A 20301-nucleotide genomic window follows, 5' to 3' on the forward strand; every position below is an offset into this window, starting at 1 on the left:
AAAAACTGTTGACTTACTGTGCATGCCAAGGAATAGATGAAACTGATAAAGAAAATTCTAAGATTAACAAGTGCAATTTACTTGTCAAATGGATATATTTCATCACTTCCCTAAGTTGTTCTCTCCACAGGGAAGTGCTGGTATTTTGCACCAGAGACCAGGCTGGATCCAGCTGGAAGTCAGTGTTTCAGGGTTGGTGGGATCGACTGAGGAACACAATTCCAGCTTTTCTTCTACCACCAAAGAAGAAAAATAAGAAAGGACCTCTCCTTATACTCACTAAGTTAAAGAAAGTTTTAAGTATATTGATATAATAAAAGAAACCACAAAAAGAAATGAAAACAATATTATAGTGCACAAAAAAATCTATACTGTCCACATTTCTTAAATTAAGACATAAGTGTATATATATTATTCATAGCCATTGCATATGAATCATAATAACAGCTAGACAAGCGAAAATGCACTATAAATCCTCCAAATTGCCAGAAAGCAAACATATTATCATGAATATGGAAAAAATAAAGAAGAGGAAAGAAAGCGGGAAAGAGGGAAAAGGACAGGAAGAGAGAGAGAAAAGGAGAAAAAGGGAGGGCAAGTAAAGAAAAATAAGGTAATTCCTAGAGTAAATGAGGGAAATACAGACTATATTGAAAACTAATAAAAATCCCCCAGATTAAGCTAGTGACATGTGAAAGATAAAATGTAATGTTCAATCAGTACATTTAGATGGAATAATACTAATAAATGCAGATAGGATAAACATACTTACATGAAGAAACACTTGCAGAATGAGGTACTTAAAAGAGTAACAAACATAAACAGAATGGGCAAAGACTTATGAAGCAAACACTAACAAAAAGAAAGCTAGACATCACAATAATATCAGATAAGGACAGAGTTAACACAGAAAGTGATAAATTAGAGCAAAAATGATAGCAAATATTAATGTATGGTACCACCCACAGTGATATGCAACTGCAGTTTACATATCAAATGACAAAGAAAAGAACCATAGAGCATAACTCTAGAGACTTCCAGAGTAAATCAACAACAACAAAAAAATAGTATAAAACTAACTCATCCTTATGATATCATGATTGATTAAATGGATATGAATTTAGATTAATTAAGGAGGTAGAGCAGTCATTCTGAGCTAGCCTCAGAATCCTCAAGCAAGTTTGTTCAAACACGAACCACTGGGCCCCACCCCAGAGTTTCTGCTTCAATTGGTTGGTCTGGGTGGGCTCTGGTATACTGCCCGGTTGGAAATTCAGTAAAAACAAAACAAAATGAGAGAAACACAAAATTATCTGTGAAGAAATAGTTCCATTGAAGACAGGGGTGATTCAAAAAGACCTGGTAGCAGAAATCTCCAGGAAGGAAGAAGGTGGTTCCACCAACCTGGATTCTTCTAAGAGAACCCAGAGGGGATTGCTACAGAGCCTTCCGCCAACTGCAGCCCCAGTGTGAGAGCAGCAAGCTGTGAGGGTTCAGAGAAGTAACGTGACTCACTTAGGTCAGTGGATGATTCTCCTAGGACAGAGGAAATTCTGCCCCCAAGGCTGTCTGTTTTCAAGACACAGGCATATTTAACCTGGGAGAGAAAAGGGAAGGGTCCTATGTCCTCTCCTGGTCTTATTACCTCAGCTTCTGAAGTGATGAAATTTTCCTTGAAACATACATTCTGTCTCTGCCCCCATTAATTTATTTTCTTGTATTTGACCATGTGCCAAGTACTTTACACACATTCTTCTACTGAATAGCCCTGCAAGGTGCATCTTCTACTATCCTCACTTTAAGGATGAAGGATCTGAGGTCAGTGAATTCGATTAACTGGACAGAGTGAGAACTAAAGAGGGACTTGAATCTCCAGCTATCTTGATTTAACACCAGTATATTCCAGTGCTACATAATACTACTCTGCTTCCCCTCTCATTTTCCTTGTCTACTAACGTCTTTTCTTTTGCATTTGCGTCTTTCTCCTAGCAAGGACGGGTGGGGCTCTTCAGTTGTTTTTGTTTTTGTTTTCCTTTCTTTTTTTTCTGGTTCTTTCCCAGAAAACAGTCAAGTTTCTATAAGTCTCAGTCAAAGCAGCCTCCCATGGTCACATACCACTATCTGCTTAACTCATTCTTTCCTTTTGGCATTTTGTTCTGTTTGGAGGGCAGAGGCTGCCATCAGAAGACAGTCTGCTATTGACAGCCATAATTTCCCACATGCTGGTCTGTCCTCACATAGCCTGCCATACCCCAGTGCCTGATCCTTGGCTGTGAAAGTCTCCCCAAATGGTGGCATCATAGGTTAGAAACAGTGCTTCCTAATTCTTTAATTCAGAAATCATTTGCCTTTAAGGTGCTTTTAATTTTCCATGTTGAATTGATAAGTTAACTCCCAGAGTTTTGAAGACACTGTGCTTACCATCTTTGTCTGCCTGTCCTGTTGATCAGAAGGAAACTGCCAGACAAGTGTATCAGACCAAGAAATCGAATTCAGACCCTGATTTCAGCACTATTAGAGCAGCCAAGTGAGGGTGGTCTCCAGGAGCCCTCCCTTGCTAGACATTCTGATGGTTCACCAATGCCCTCTGGAAATGCAATGTTGGACTCAACCCTGAAGTCTGGAAAACTCTAGACTTTAAGGAGATAGTCATGCTCCAAAAATTGATATAGCAAAACAAACAGGATTGAAGAGCCTAAGGACACTGCTTTAATTTCCAACTATTTCCAAAATGTTTTCGGCTGAGCAAACCCCAAACACATTTTGTAAAGCTCTTCCCTTTATAGATGTTAAATCCACATGTCAAACTAAGAGAAATCATTTCCATATGAATCTAATTCATTCATTATCAATTAATGTAAAGTTTGGCAGAGAACAAACTGATGGTCAAGAAGCCTCCTTTGGTGGCCTGAGGACTTCTATCCTGTCTCCAGATTGTCCACACAAAGAAGATGAATGAGGAGAGCAGACAGTGGGATCTTCACACATAAATCAGTCTCTTTCAATGGCCAAGCTCTTGCCCCTTTCCATCACCAATAAATCATAGCTAATGTCGAGAAGATAGTGACCATGATTAGGATGAACATTCTGTCACATAAGTCTCCTTGCCCATTCTCTACACCTTAGATAACGGTTCTCCCTCCAGTCATGACCCTTGTTAAGAGACATTAGCTTTTCTCTCCTGATTATCTCAGTAGCCAACCTTCTGGTCTTATTGAGTCCCCTTCTGCCCCTGTTTAATCTACCTCCTTCCTACTCTCCCCTGTTTCTGAATGATATTGTCAATCATGTTACTGCTCTGCTCAACAAAAACTTGTGATCTCTCTCTAAACAGCAAATGTTACAGACTCTGTGTTATTTTACATTACTACTTGATAAACTTCCTTCCACACATTAAATGAGCAACATAGTTAAGTTGGCTTTTTTGTTTTCTGTTTTTATTTTTTTTTAAGATTTTGTTTTATTTATTTGACAGAGAGAGAGGGGGGACACAAACAGGGGGTAGCTGCAGGCAGAGGGAGAAGAAGCAGACTCCCTGTTGAGCAGAGAGCCTGATGGGAACTTGATCTCAGGACCCTGGGGTCATGACCTGAGCAGAAGGCAGATGCTTAGCCAACTGAGATACCCAGGCACCTGGCTTTTTAAAAAGCATACTATTTTATTCTTCCCTCACTGTTGTCTCTGAAATTCTACTCTCTAAAGATCCATTTAAATAGCACCTCCTCTGTGAAGCTATCCAGTTATTTTACTTGTATTTTAAAATAATTTTAGATTTACAGGATACATACAAAAATAAGACAGTCCCTGTACTATTTCCTCATCTTTCCCTAATGCCAACAGTCTTACCTAGCCATAGTCCAAATATCAAAACCAAGAAGCTCAGTTTGGTTCAATACCATTAAATAAAATAAGAATCACTAGATTACTAGTCTTTCCACAAATGTCTTTTTTGCGGTTCTGGGATCCAATCCAAGATCTTGCTTTCCACATAATTGTTGTGTTGTGTGTTGCTTTGATCTCCTGAAAAATGTGATGTTTCCTCAGTTTTTCTCTTCATGTTCTTGGCATCTGAAATGAAAACTCATCAGTTATTTTGATGAATGTCCTATAGTTTGGGGTTGTCTGAAGTTTTGCAAAGTTATTTGTGATTCCACCACATTTAATATGATTATTTCTCCTCAGTGTTCCTGGAACACTCAGAGGGACTATATCCTATATACTCCTCACAGATAGACTGACAATTTGCCTACCCCAGCACCACTGAGGAGAAAGACTGTTTTATGTATCACCCTTCCCTGACACACATCATCTTGATACTCAATATATGCAAGTCAAACCACTGAATAGATAAATGGATGGATGGTGAGCAAAAAGAAAAAATAAAGTTCATCAAGACCTTAAGCAACTTTAAAAACAAAGTTTTCACCAAAAACCTCAAGAAATTAAAAATAGAACTTCCCTATGACCCTGCCATTGCACTCTTGAGTATTTATCCCAAAGATACAGATGTCGTGAAAAGAAGGGCCATCTGTACCCCAATGTTTTTAACAGCAATGGCCATGGTTGCCAAACTGTGGAAAAAACCAAGATGCCCTTCAATGGACGAATGGATAGGGAAGATGTGGTCCATATATACTATGGAATATTATGCCTCCATCAGAAAGGATGAATACCCTACTTTTGTAGCAACATGGACAGGACCAGAAGAGATTATGCTGAGTGAAATAAGTCAAGCAGAGAGAGTCAATTATCATATGGCTTCACTTATTTGTGGAGCATAACAAACAGCATGGTGGACATGGGGAATTAGGAGAAGGGAGGTGGGGGAAATTGGAAGGGGAGGTGAACCATGAGAGACTATGGATTCTGAAAAACAATCTGAGGGGTTTTAAGTGATGGGGAGTGGGAGGTTGGGGGAACCAGGTGGTGGGTATTAGAGAGGGCATGGATTGCATGGAGCACTGGGTGTGGTACAAAAACAATGAATACTGTTTTGCTGAAAATAAATAAAAAATAAATTTTAAAAAAACTTAAGAATTTTTTTAATATTTACCAGTTTTTTATTTTTTTTTAATTTGAGATAATCACAAATTCAATTGTAGTCGTAAGAAACAACAGCAAGTGATTTTTAAAGGGGGGAGTAGTCTCAGGGAAGGCTAACATAGTAGTTGTCTTTACCAATTTCTCTCAGAAAAGTGAAATTTCAAAAGGGGAGAGTTCTGTGATGGAAATAAATGGCTTCCCAATGACCAAAACTGCTCTTTTCTAAGAGCCAGGGTACACTCTTGGGTCAAATGCTTTCATGCCTTTAATTCAACCACTTGAGTTCCTAACAACAGTCTTCCTCACAGTAAAGATGGGACATGGTATCCTGTTAAATTTGTGTTTCTCCAAAGAACAAATCTTACAATAAACATCTCAGCTGACTGCTAACTATACATGTGACATTCAAAAGACTGGCAATATACAGACAGAACAGTTTGAACTCTTCATCTTAAATCCAAATACATAAATGTCATGCAGTAGAAGATTTTTCTCACTCAAGGTTATCATCCCTATTTTTTTTTAATTTTCAGGAAAGAGTTTATGTAGAAATATATTGAAACAGGTCATCCTTATGATGACCTATTGATAGAATGTGAGGTATCTATTCAATAAATATTTATTGAATGCCTATATGTGCAAGATGGTTGTGGAAGGGGCAAAGTGTCACCAGGGAATTGGGGACATCATGTTTTTCTGGAATCTGTGTTTATTTAGGGACATGTGATTCCCAGAACATTGATTCTCAGTGGTTATTATTCAGTCCCAAACTGCTCATGTTTTACACAGCTAGTCTAACACATACTTCCCCTTCTTTTTACTTTAGATTCCGTACACGTTACCTCATGCCATGTTAGCTCAGGAGAGAGCTCCACCCAGAGCTCCATTATTTTAGATTTCTCCATGAGCATGTCTATGGAATTGGGTTACACAGAAGTGCTCTTACCTTCTATGGAGCTTGGCCTGAGAAATTTCTATTGACCATACTGTACATTATGTCATCCATGTCTTTTTAAAATCCAAGGACGATTCTTCTAAGAGCTGAAATGCTTTGAGAAAAGTTTGCTTCTTCTAACAAAATAGCCTGATTTATTTTATTATAAGGATTTTTGCAACCCATTTTCTCTTTTTATCTGCTTTGAGTATTTTAAATTTGGAGTAACATCTCATGCTTGAACAGAACAACTGATTAGACACATATATTTTGGGGGTACAATTTATCTTCACTATTGCCTTCTCACCAGTCACCATCACCAAAAATAAAAGACTAAATTTTTGAAATTTATGTTGATTCTAGTCTTTTCTGGGAGTATGGAGTATGCATAAATAGAAAATGATAGATGATGGTGATAGATTGATAGTTACATCTAATTAGATATGAAGAAAGGAAGAATCAGTCATACAGTTGACTTTTGTTGGCAGAACACAGAGAATATTTTGAAAATCCACTTCCAAACAATGTTAGCAAACCAGCATGCTTTGAACTCAGATAAGAATTACTCCATAAACTTTCATTTGCTACAAAAAGTAGAAGAAAGCTTTCAAATTATGACCCAGGTTTCCAAATCATGAAATTCTTCTCTGAAGAACTATGGAAAAGAGTTAGCTGAAGAAGCTTCCTAACTAGTACAGACTGGAGAGATCAAAGCTTCCAAAACAGTAGAATCATACTGTTAAAAACATAGAAGGAATCTTCAGGGGCACAAACTGTTGACAGTTTTGCTTTACACTCATGTGTATCAGATCTAGCTGAAAAATAGACCATAAAAGAATGTGTATGTTTATAAACTAAGAAGTTTCCACTTTGTCTAATCGCTGATGAAATCAGAGGAACTAGGAAACTTTCCTTACTGGAGAAGTCAGAAAACTTTCAAATGTCCTGTTCTTTCAAAACTAGTCTTCCAGTCATTAACAAGAAAAACATTTATTGTTCTAGCCTGATACTCACAGACACTCCAGATCCATAAAGAAACTCATAATGGTCCAACACACCACTGAGTCCTCATGGGAGGTGGAATGTTTATGTCTGTTTGCCTCTATTAAGGTGCTAAAAGGTGACCCACTCTATGGTGAAGACCACTGATAGAATTAATAATGTAATAATAAAAGCTTACATAATCATAATATAACAATTGTTATTTACAAAGTAATAGCTCAAGCCTATAAAATATAGAAAGGCAGTTTCATTTTCCACCACAATTCCTTCAGATTTATTCTCTGAAAAAAACAATGCTTTGTGTGTGTGTGTGTTTATAACAAAATATATATACCTCAAACCAGACATATTATTTTTTTTAAAGATTTTATTTATTTATTTGACAGAGAGAGATTACAAGTAGGCAGAGAGAGAGAGGAGGAAGCAGGCTCCCCGCTGAGCAGAGAGCCCAATGCAGGACTCGATTCCAGGACCCTGAGATCATAACCTGAGTCGAAGGCAGCGGCTTAACCCACTGAGCCACCCAGGCACCCCAGACATATTATGTTAAACAGGTGCAAGGATGTGGAGAACCTGGCCACTTCTCCTACAGTGCTAGGAATATCCCCATCACTTTGCTAGTAAATATGGTGTTGCTGTGGTTTCCCATCAATATCCATGATCATGTTGAGGGTGACCCTCTTTGGTTGCTGAAAAATGTTGACTGTTTCTCTTTCCTGAGTGAAATTCTATTTGGTAAGAGTATTAATTATTTTAATATAAAGTTAGATATACTAATGCTTGATTTATTATTTTTGCCTTTGTATTCATAGGTGAAATTGGCTCTTCGTTTCTTCTTGTCCTCCCCCTCCCCCTCCTCCTTCTTTTTGGATTTGCTTGTTCAGAATGGTTTCACTGTCCGTCATATTCCCTTAGAATGTATCATTCTGGGGCATTTTATTATATAAATACATCATCTCGTCCTTAAAAATTAAGTTAGATTATTTTATAACATCACTTGGGTATAGGGCCTTTTGAAAGGATGATTTGAGAAACTTTTTCAGTTTCTATTACAGTAGTGAGTCTATTCACTATTGAATCTTTTCTTGGCAAATTTTTGTAACTTGTGGGAAAAAAGCATCAAATTCATCTGTATTTTAAAGTGTTTTGGATGGAATTTATGAAGAATTAAAAATTAAATTAATTAATTAAAAATTAATTAAAAATAAAAAATTTAATATCTGTCTTTACCTCTCTTTTCTCCTTTGCAGGTTGTGCTTTGGGAATCTTCATGTTTTTCTTGAAGAGCTGTGCATGAGATTTTGTATATCTATAGATTTGTATAATATATACATTTGTTTCATATATTCTATAGATTTTTTTGTTTGTGGTTACTCTGAGGATTACATCTTAACAACATCCTAAAGTTGCAATAATCTATTTTAAATTGGTAACAATTTAACTATAATCCCATAAAAAAAACACTTTTCTACAGTTCTGCTTCCCTACTTTACATTATTGATGTCATAAATTACATGTTAGTCTATTGTGTACTCATTAATATGGGATTTATTTTTATGCTTTTTAAATGTTATTTTTTATTTGTTTCTCTGGTTGTTCTGCAGATATATATTTTATATTTTAAATCTTATAAAAGCATTTAAAGTGGACTTTTGAATCGAAATTACATAATACAGAAAACACAAAACAAATTTTGTTCATATATCTACCTTTACCAGAGAACTTTATATTTTCATATAGCTTCAAATTACTATTTAGCATCCTCTTGTTTCAATTTGAAAGACTCCCTTTACCATTTCTTTAAGGGCAAATCTAGTGATAATGAACTCCCTCAGCTTTTGTTAATCTGTGAATGTTTTAATTTCTCCCATATTTTTGAAAAACAATTTTTTTCTGATGAAATATTTTCCGTCAGCAATTGTCTTCTTTTATAACTTTGTATCATTCCTTTGGCTTCTACTCTGCAAGATTTATGTTGAAAAGTCTGCTATCTTACAGATATTCCCTTGCAGTATAGATACCCTGATATCTTCTAAATACTCCCTTATATTCTTTGTATTTGTATCTTATAGATAACCCCTGATGTCTTATTGATATTCCCTCATATGTAAAAGTCACTTTTACTTGCCGCTTTTAAGATTCAGTGTTTGTCTTTGACTTTCCACATTTTGATTATAGTGTGTTTCAGTGTGGTCTCTAGGTTATCCTTCTTGGAGTTAATTTAGCTTCTTGTATTTATGTATCCATTTCTCTCCTCAAATTTGAGAAATATTCAGCCATTATAACTTTAAATAAACTTTCTAATCTTTTTTCTCCTTTTTTTTTAAGATTTTACTTATTTATTTGACAGACAGAGATCACAGTAGGCAGAGAAGCAGGCAGAGAGAGAGGGAGAAGCAGGCTCCCTGCTGAGCAGAGAGCTGGATGAGATGCGGGGCTGGATCCCAGGACTCTGGGATCATGACCGGAGCTGAAGACAGAGGCTTTAACCCACTGAGCCAACCAGATGCCCCTTCTTTTTCTTCTGGGACTCCCATAATACATACATTGGTCTTCTTTAGTGCCCCATAAGTTCTTTATGTTGTATTCACTTTCAAATTACCTATCTTCAAGTCCTCTGATTTTTTTTTTTAAGATTTTATTTGTTTATTTGACAGAGAGAAATCACAAGTAGATGGAGAGGCAGGCAGAGAGAGAGAGAGAGGGAAGCAGGCTCTCCGCTGAGCAGAGAGCCCGATGCGGGACTCGATCCCAGGACTCTGAGATCATGACCTGAGCCAAAGGCAGCGGCCTAACCCACTGAGCCACCCAGGCGCCCCTCCTCTGATTATTTTAATGCTCATTTAAATCTGCTATTGAACTCCTAGTGTTTTATGTTTTTCTGTTTTGGAGGGGTTTGTTTGTTTTTGTCCATCCCTAAACATACTCCCTATTTAGTTATTGTAGTTTTTTAACTCTAGAATTTATGTTGGTTATTAAAAAAATTACTTATCTCTCTGCTGATGTTCTCATTTTGTTTGTATGTCATTTTCTTAATTTTGTTTAGTTTTCTGCTGTACTGTCCTTTAGCTCAATGAGCATACTTAAGACAGTTATACAAAAATATTTTTTAAGAGACTCAGAGAACTGTGTCTCTTTACAGTCGGTTTCTGTAGATTTATTCTGTCCCTTTAAATGGACAATATTTTCCTTTTTCTTTGTATGTCTTGTGATTTTTTTTTTAATTGGGCATTTGAAAAACAGCCATCCCTTTCAGTCTTTGTGGATTGGCTAATCAGTCCAATATGAAGGCCCAGGGTCCTCTCAAATTTAAAGGTCCTCAAGGTATTCCCTGGGCCTCTGCACATGATTTTGTTCCAGTTCCCCTCCCCTCATATACAGCTGATCTTAAATCACTTAATTTCCATTATAGTCTTGCCCCTGCTGCTGCTGCTTCTTTTTTTTTTTTAAGATTTATTTATTTGAGAGAGAGAGAGAAAGAAAGAAAAAGCACAAAAAAAGGGAAGCAATAGAAGAAGAGGGAGAAGTAAGCTCCCCACTGAGCAGTGAGCCCTACATGGGGCTCAATCCCAGGACCCTGGGATTATGATGTGAGCCAAAGGCAGATACTTAACCAACTGAGCCATTCAGGCACCCCACCCCTGCTTCTTCTCAGGGATTTAGCTAATCTACTGTATTCTTCTGCCTATAATTTCATGATTCCATGTACCCATGTGTCTGAAGTCCCCTTGTTCCACGGCACCTGACGCTGCTATGAGCAACCTCTAATTTAATATCAAATTATGCTATGCTCCCCTCAGTGCTCCAAGTCAAGCAAGACAGAAATCAATCCATCAAGCAGCTCCCAAATAAACTAGAATGTTGCAACCAAGTTCTATACTTCTCCTTAAACACCAAGGAAGGAACTGGGAATTGGGCAGCCTCCTCCTGATAGGACTGCACTTGGGAGGGGTCAGAGTAAGATTGAGCAAAGTGCTACAAAATTTCCTACCATTTTAAGTGTGGTTTTTTCTTGGTTATGCATTTGCTAGAGTTCTCATAAAGATATTTTTTTCCCCCATATGTTATGTTTATTCAAGGTTTCTGTGTGAAATTGAGGGCCTGGAGCTTTCTGATCTGCTGTACTACTGTTGTTATTCTGAAGATTTTTTTTTTAATATTTAAAATCCACCTGTCATAAATTGCTCAGATATACTTGAGACCTACACAAAGTTCTTAGCAGTAGAAATCTTATACATAGTAGCAGAAATATTTCTAAGCTGGGTAGAAAATTACTCACTATACTAATCAAGATTCTGATGCCCCAAATGGGTAAAATCAACCAAGATTTTCAAGCACATTGAGTTGTTGTTGTTTTTTTTTTTCTTAAGATTTTATTTATTTATTTGAGAGAGAGAGAGAAAGAGAGAGAGCACAAGCCAAGGGGAAAGGCAAAGGGGGAAGCAGTCTCCCTGCTGAGCAGGGAGCCCAACATGGGGCCCAATCCCAGGACCCTGTGATCATGACCTGAGCTGAAGGTAGCCACTTAACTGACTGGACCACCCAGGTGCACCAAGCACATTGATTTTTATCAAGGTCAATGTGCAGAAGTTGATGGAGACACTTTTCAGAATCTTGAGTAATTTTTGTTCTTGAGCCCGGCAGTCATCTCAACAGACACAATGTTCCCTATACTCCTGAATACTTTTAAATTTATAGCAATTTCTTTTTTCTCAGAAACCATTTTTCTTCTAATGATATCTCAAAGAATATCAGCAGAAATCTGTGTTACCGTGGGTCTGTTTTATTCTTTACATTCTTCTCACTTCTGAAATGCAGCTTTTTTTGAGTTTCTATCTCTCTCTTCACTCTTATATAAAACTTTTGTAGGAAGTCCGATTTGTTAGATCACCCAGAAAAAAGTCCAGACACATCCTATTTGGACTGCCTGAGAGTAATTGGCTTTGTCCTCTGATCAATAAATACTTCATAACCTTTTTCAGTTCTTCATGCAATTGCAATGAGATTTCAGAATGTAGTGTGTCTCTCTCTGCCTCTTTATTTCTTTGCTTCATAAAACACTGGTTAAGATATTAGCACTACTAGAGAATTTTTTCCCCACTGTCTTTAGGTGGGTTCCCCCAGTCAGATCAAGCAGTTAATTGGGGTGGGGGTGACCTGGGAAACACCAATAAGGGAATGAGAAATTGAACCAGGGAAAGGGAGGAAGTCAACAAAAAGCTACCTTATTGAGCAGGTTCCTACTGTGGGCAACTGGAGCTCAGGCCCCTGGGGCTATCTGGGAGAACAGGTGGAAGGCATCTTAGAATTGTCCTATCTGGAATACAAGAAACCTGGATATTGCCCACCAATCTTTCTCAGTCACTGACTATAAGGGAATTCTCCTGAGGGACATTAACTTGTCTGTATTTCTGGCCTCTCCCATGGAGGGGAGCAGGCTTAGTCAACTAGAAATTGCCCATTGGCCAGAAGTCTCAAGTACCTACAGTTGGCATTCTTAGTATGTGGTCTGCACAATGTAGGATGATGAATGTGGGAGGTTGTGGGTGTGTTCCCATGACCATTCTATACTCCCTTTCTACTTTCTTCTATTCATGGAAAATCATGTCAAAATTCCAATATTTCTTTGCAATTCTCCACCTATATACTCTGAGAGGTCCTAGGAGCAAAGGAGATCATGATTTGGGCAATTAAAAAAATATTTTTATTTTTAGCCAAAGGCATTTTTAAGAGAATAACTTAAAAGAGATGTAAATTTTCTTCTGTCCTTAAGATATATCTCTGTATATAAATGCATTAGGTTATTGTTAATGTAAAATAAAAAGAAAAGTCTCAGAATATTAGTATTCTTGATGATGTGATCTACACAAAATGCTTTAAGAATACTGATATAGCATGGAGGACATGGAGAGATAGAGAAGAGAAGGGAGTTGGAGGAAATTGGAAGGGGAGGTGAACCATGAGAGACTATGGACTCTGAAAAACAATCTGAGGGTTTTGAAGGGGCGGGGGGTGGGAGGTCGGGGTACCAAGTGGTGGGTATTATAGAGGGCATGGATTGCATGGAGCATTGGGTGTGGTGCAAAAATAATGAATACTGTTATGCTGAAAATAAAAAAAGAAATTTAAAAAATTTAAAAGAGAAAAAAAAATAAATGTCATGATTAGTTACTAAAAAAAAAAAAAAGAATACTGGTATTATTGGGGCACCTGGGTGGTTCAGTGGGTTAAGCCTCTGCCTTCAGCTCAGATCACAATCTCAGGACCCACATCGGGCTCTCTACTCAGCAGGGAGCCTGCTTCCCCTCTCTCTCTGCCTGCCTCTCTGCCTACTTGTGATCTCTCTCTCTCTCTGTCAGATAAATAAATAAAATCTTTTAAAAAAATGAAGAATACTGTTATTATGGAAGCAGCAACAACTGGGGAGGAATCTTCCTATGTCACAAATGCAATTTATTTCCAACTCTGTGTGTCTGTGTGTGTGTGTGTTTGAATCATCATTTAGCAATTAGAAAAGCATTTGAAGATATTTGTAAATCTAATGATTTGCCTTCCTTCTTAGCTCTACTTGCCCACCCCTGGTAACAGTTGTGATGTTGAATGTGCTTCCATTAACTGGAAATATGTCTACATTTAACTTATTTGTAGTGGAAGAAGAAAGAGAAGTATAAGTAACAAAAAGAGTTGCATTCAAATAATTTATCTGAACACAATAGCAGTCTCTCAGTGACATATGATATATTGTGGCAAAATAAAGTGATCTGAGCAGGGATGTTGGGAAAGATATTTTTCAGTTAAAAATGGTTGTAATTTACAGACGTTATGAAAACATGCTATTAAAGACATGAGTGTAGTATATTAAACTGAACATTTGGTTTTTAATAAAGGAATATTTGTTCATTGCTTCTTGGCAGATTTGAGCATTGTGTAGCCAAACCAAGTTCTAATTTCCTTCCAATTCTCTATCCCTCACATTTTTGTGACTCCTCTTTCTCTTGAAGTCTCTGCACAAAGCAGGCCCAGAGGTCTTTGATTCTAACTTTGGTTGCAATAAAAGATGCCAGTGGTGTATTATCTCTAGTTATTTGCATGTTAAGCAGGAAGATGAGAACAAATGTACCAGCTCCCAGATGGAAAATGGTAGGGGTGTATGGCACTCTGCCCAGCCCACAGCAGACGTCACTCATTAATCTTGGCTCTCAACAAGTCTTGGTGCTGGCTCAGAATTCTCCTTACAGAGTGATGCACATCCTTAAAATGAGAGCTACTTAGCCATTTTTTTTTTTTTTTTTGTCCTGGATCAGCAAGTAAAAGTACACAACCCAAAGTACTGATACTTTTTTTTTTTTTTTACTGATACTTTTTTTGTTGTTGTTGTTGTTGTTCAGAAGCCCTAATGTACCTTGTTGTTGTTGTTCAGAAGCCCTAATGTACCATTTGTTGTTGTTGTTGTTGTTGTTGTTCTGTTTTTTGTTGTTGTTGTTGTTCAGAAGCCCTAATGTACCTTGCTTGCTCTTGAGAAGAGCTCAGCTGACTGCCTTTAGTATATGGGCATTGAGGAAAGGGTTTTTACATTGTGATTTTCTTACCCATTGCCTACAGTGTTGCAAATTGTCTCTTTATTAAATTGTCTTCAAATTACCCAGTTTAGGTGTATCCTATTTTCTGCTAGGGTTAGGCTTTACATTAGGTTTGGGTGAACATTGTTGTGGTCTTGATGAGAGATACTGAAGCCCATAGTGAAGATATGCGAATAGAGAAAACATGGTAGAGGACAAGTATATCTAGAGTATTATCCCAAGGACCTAGGGTGTAGAGTAGAGAATTCAGATGACTTCTTGGTCAGTACTTGGCCATTAGAGAATGGCTGTGACCATAGCCCAAGTGTAAAAGTCAGATGAAGATTGTGTTCAGAAATCAGGCAAGGGGTTTGGATCAGACAAGCAGAACCTGAGAATTATGTAGAACAGAGAGAAATGCCCAGGAGATATAGAAAGCAGGGGTTTGTAGCCTAGAGATTGTCCTGAACTAGAGATTCAGATGTGTCAAGGATGGGTTTGAAGCTTGTTCTTTAAATTATGAGAGAGGAAGGGGTTGTCTATAGAAAGGAGTGAGAAGAGCAGGGAATTTTAGAAATAATTTAGGAGAAATGAAGACCTAATAGATCTATACAAATACTTAATATTTTCTCAATTAACAATCATTTTATAATACATATTTTCTCCCTTTTTCATTCATTTTACAAATACTTTTTTAAGCAACTGCTAAGTGACCAGCATTGTTCTAAATATGCATGATACCTCAGTAGTCAAAAGAGACACCAGCTTCTTGCCTCATAGGGCTGGCATTCTAGCAAGGGGAGGTAGAAAATAAATAAAAACCCTACTAAGTAAGTGTCATAGTAATTCCATAGGTGTTGATGATATAAAGGAAAAAGTACATGTGGTGTAGGCCTCACAGACAGGTGGCTTTTGACAAAGTCTTGAAGGAAGCAGGGTGGCTAGGCATTAAGATATCTGGGAAGACTATGCCAGGGAGGAAGCAGTAGGGCCCTGAAAGAGAAAAAAGTCTGTCATGGCCAAGGAGTAGTAAGGTCAACAGGGCTGAACAGGAAAGAATGATGTGGGCAGAGGAAGAAAGATGATGTTAGACACAGAGGACATGGCATTTGGGCCTTAGAAGCCTTGGAGAACTAGTGTTGAGGGCTGAGGAAGCCGTTGTGAGGAAGTGGGGAGACTTTGTGAAGAAGACATTGTGAAGAAGTGGGGAGATATAGTGAAGCCACTGTAAGAAGGGGAAGCCATTGTGAGGGAGGGGAGTCACTGTGAGGAAGGAGCTACTGTGAGGTAGGGGAGCGACTGTGAGGAGGGGGAGCCACTGTGAAGAGGGAGTTTCCAGTGTGAGGGAGAAGATCCCCTAACAGTTGAACAAAGGTGTGATAGGAGAATACTTACACTTTACCAAAATCACATTGTCCCTGCTTGGAAGTCTGGGAGGGGCTGAGGTTAAAAACAGGGAGATTATACAGAAGCCATTGCAAAAGCACCAATATGAGACTGTGACCACTGTGATAAGAGTGGGCAGGTAAGAAGTTCTGTGCATATGTTGAAGACAGAAACAGCAGGTGGGAAAACCAAACTAATTCTTGTCATAGTAGTTATAGACTGAGATGACTAGATTCTGAAAACAGTGGGTGAAAATTGATGAGAAACATGACCTTTATTTCAGCTATCTCTCTATAAGATATGTATTAATTACAAAACTAGGGGAAATCTGGAAGACACAGACACAGTAGTCATCAGGTGATCAGAGTTAATTTCACAATAATGGGACAAATAGACACTGTGTGTCTCAGTGACATAAAGCACTGAGAAGGACACAATGGTGTCTCAGTTGTTAACCTTGCCCAAATGTAAAACTTGAATCTAAGCATGAAAAAACATCAGACAATCCAAATTCAAGAACATTCTGCAAAATACCTGGCTTGTACTAAAAAAGGAAAGAAAAACAAACAAAAACAAAAACTTTCTGATAAAAGGAAACTTAAGTTTCTTAGCAAGATCATGAATCATTCTTTTGCCACAAAGGACATTAGTGGGTGAATTGACAAAATCTAAATTAGGTTTTTAGGTTAGAAATATTACACTAGTGTTAATTTCCTGATTTTGATACTAATACTGGGTTAAGTAAGAGGTTGCACTTGTTTTTAAGAAAAGTGCCTTGATGCATTTAAGAATAAAAAGAAGGAAAATTAGATGTCACATTTGCAAGTGACTCCCAAATTATTCAGAATATACTAAAAATATGTATATAGAGAGAGAATGATAATGTGAATGTGGGAAAATGTTGACTTCTGGGGAATCTGGGTGAAAGATATACAGGAAATCCTCATACTCCCCTTGCAAATTTTCTGTAAGTTTAAGGTTGTTTCAAAGTATAAAGGCAATTTTAATTCATAAATACTCTTCCCAGAAATTTTGGGAATTTCCAAAGTTTTCCAATTCTCTAATTTATTCCAGCTTATGACTCAGTGCCAAAAATGTTATAAAGACATATTTAAATTCCTAAAATAAAATAACCAAAAAGGAAAACCCACTACTTAATAAATGTATTTCTGGGAATTTATAGATCTTTTCATTTATACTAAGTTCATTAGGCAGTGGGTTCTTTTTTTCTTTTTCTGTCTTTTGTCAAAGGAACTTCGCCTGCAAATGACATTTCATGCAGCTTGTCTCCATATAAAATTAATCCAAGTCTGAACCCTGAAAGGTTCTACTCCCCACTTCGTCTTACACTTAGAGAAGCCTGGAACATCTTGGTGAGTTCTATGTGTTCCTGAGAACCCAGTTTGAAAATTGTCCACCTGAGAACCAATGATGGAAATGCTTTTAGAAAGGGAATGCTCAATAGCTTTTCAAGGTGATATGCATTTCGTACACTGAGTTTGCTTAAATCAAACTATTTACCACTTCCTTCATTTGAAAACAGAACTTTGCAAACCAGGATTCTTTCCTGTACAGTAATATCTAAATAACTCTTCACTTTTTGATATCCAACACATTGTTTCAGAGAAATGTTTTTAAAAGATGCACACATGCAAAAGAAATCTTGCATTGCAGACCATGCAGAAACAATCAAAAGATGTGTCAACGACTCTGGGAAGATGTCTTCAAATTGTAAAATATGGAAGGAAGAAGGAACTATGGAAGGCTCTTATCTGAGCCTGGAGATGCGGCTCAGTAACTGGGAGTTTGGCAGCTCAATTTTCAGAGAGCTCACCAGTTTATTGCCTCTTGAGTTTAGGAGATCATAGTGGGGAGAAGCAGTGATTCAGGATTCAGACATCTCAGCTCAATAAATAGCATGTCATGGGCCCCTATTCAAGCCATGAAGTCCTTGGACATCATTTTTCTCATCCTCATATCGTGGTGATTAGATCAGATGTTTTTATTTTACTGATAGCATCTTTGAGTTCTATGCATCAAAGAACCCACTGAACTGACTTGAATAAAAAGGGATTCTGGGAAAATAAGATGCAGCTTTTGAATCTCTTCACTTCCTCACATTAAAGCAAACAGAAAAGATCCCCTGTAAGCTCCAAACATAAGGAGATGAAGACAACCAGCCAACAGGCACAAGTCCTGAATGCTATCACCATGTGTGGAATAGAGAACAGAACCAAAAAGTAATGAGATGTCTGATAGAGGAACCCACAGTCACCAACAGGCATGAATGTACCAAGGCAGGCACTAGGGGAGAGGGCCCAACCCAGCTGGAAGGAGTGTCACTGACAATGGTTAGGACTATTGTTTGAGGCTATAGTAGGGAGCAAAACAACTTTAAGCCACGTCTACTGTTAGTCACTTCCCTGCACAAGATTTATAACCATGACAATAACAAACTGTAGTGTCCAGGGATGCACATTTTGTGACAAAACTATGAAGAAGCACAAGCAAGTGATTACTCTAGCATTCAGGATAGTAATTACACTTTGGGGAGGAAGTAGTTTCAGATCTTAGGTGCTTCTGAGGTGACTGGCAAAGTTCCATTTTCTAACTTCTGTGGTTACAAATGTGTTTATACTACTCACTGAGTAGCGCATTGTGCTTGTGTCTCACTTAGGATAAATTATTTTTTAATAGCTTGAATAATAGAGGGAATACAGAGATGACACTAATTGGAAGACCAGAGTAGGTCACTCTAAATGGGGCTTGATCCAGCAGGTCTTCAACTGTCATCAAGGGACTGCTTTTCTTTAGCTCTTGCCTCTGTTCTCTATGGGTTGCCTCAGTAGTAAAATGGCTACAGCTACCTCAACCCTAATCTCTCCAAACTCTCTTGTCCAGAGGAGAGGGAAACTTTCTGTTCTTAGATCCAGTAGGGTCATGGAATCACTCTCACTGGTCCAGACAAAGTCATATACCCACTCTGGGCCAATCACTAGCTAAGCCAATTCAATGGCAAGTGACCAATCCCACCCACTATTTATTTCTGAGCTTGGTAGAGGGAAAAGAGGACAGGGCTAGTGAGAGATAAGAAAATAGGTACTAAGAAAGCATTCCAAAATGATGTCACTACACACTTCAACCCTAAAACCTCTTGACTTAACCAATTGAACAAAGGGATATGTGGCAGATTTGGAAAATAGTAGCAAAGAGATGAGGGGGAAAAATGACCAGTCTTTGGAAAGCAGCCCCAAGAGGTCATGCAGGTGGACCTTGAGTTCTCTCCTGCGCCAAGGTTCCACCTGCACAAGGACTCCTTATGTGTGCATCAGCATAATGGTTACTTGCCACCGTGTGCCAGGTATCACTGCTGCCAAATGGCCACAGCACTGTCTTTGAGAAACCAAAGAACATGGAGCCTGAGGGAAGTTGGTTTAAAGAGAGAGGTTAAGGAAAGCAGCTGATGCAGTGTTCATCAACAAATATCTAATGTGCACCCTCTGTGCACTCACTCTTCTCTCCATAAAATAGCTTTCATTTGGGAGGGAACTCACCAACACCCTAAAATATTCCAGAGTCCATGATGGCTTCTAGTTCAGACTCTGGCTCTCTTTTGTGACAAAAACACTTTAGCAGTATAGGGTAATCCTGCAGACCTCTTCTCATCATAATACTACTCAATGTACAAAACACAAAAGATTACAAAGGAAGCCAATGATCTAAAAAGGTACTTATCAAAATATTTTAAATTGTGATATAATGATCTTCTTCAACAAATTGAGAAATGATGATCTACTATGATGAGTTTCATACTGACCATGATCTCAAACTATTGATGAGTATATTGAATGATCCCAGATATTAGTGGTGACTGTAATGTGATATGAAAATACCTGTGATCGGGACACCTGGGTGGCTCAGTAGGTTAAAACTTCTGCCTTTGGCTCAGGTCATGATCCCAGGGTCCTGGGATCAAGCCCCATATCTGGATCTCTGCTCAGCAGGGAGCCTGCTTCCTTCTCTCTCTCTCTCTCTGCCTGCCTCTCTGCCTACTTGTGATCTCTGTCTGTCAAATAAATAAATAAAATCTTAAAAAAAATACCTGTGATCTTTAGGAGTGACAAGGCAAATGTTTTGCTAAAAACTGACATGGTTTGCTGCCTACATTCATAATGCAAGTACAAAGTAAGTGAAAGAGGTGAGGTGTAGGTTTCAACCCATAACTCTTTATAGATCCCTGTCTCCAAATTAAGAACTCTACCCCACATAAGTTCCCACGGCAACACTATTCTTTGGGTAGAAGTGGTATAGACTAGATTTATGAGAAAACTTTTTAATAGTAAGCTTATAAAAAGATATATAGCACATCAAGGAAGA

Source organism: Mustela putorius, unplaced genomic scaffold (assembly GCF_011764305.1).
Source record: "Mustela putorius furo isolate JIRA1106 unplaced genomic scaffold, ASM1176430v1.1 tig00000253_pilon_pilon_pilon, whole genome shotgun sequence".
In the NCBI taxonomy this organism is placed as follows: Eukaryota; Metazoa; Chordata; class Mammalia; order Carnivora; family Mustelidae; genus Mustela; species Mustela putorius.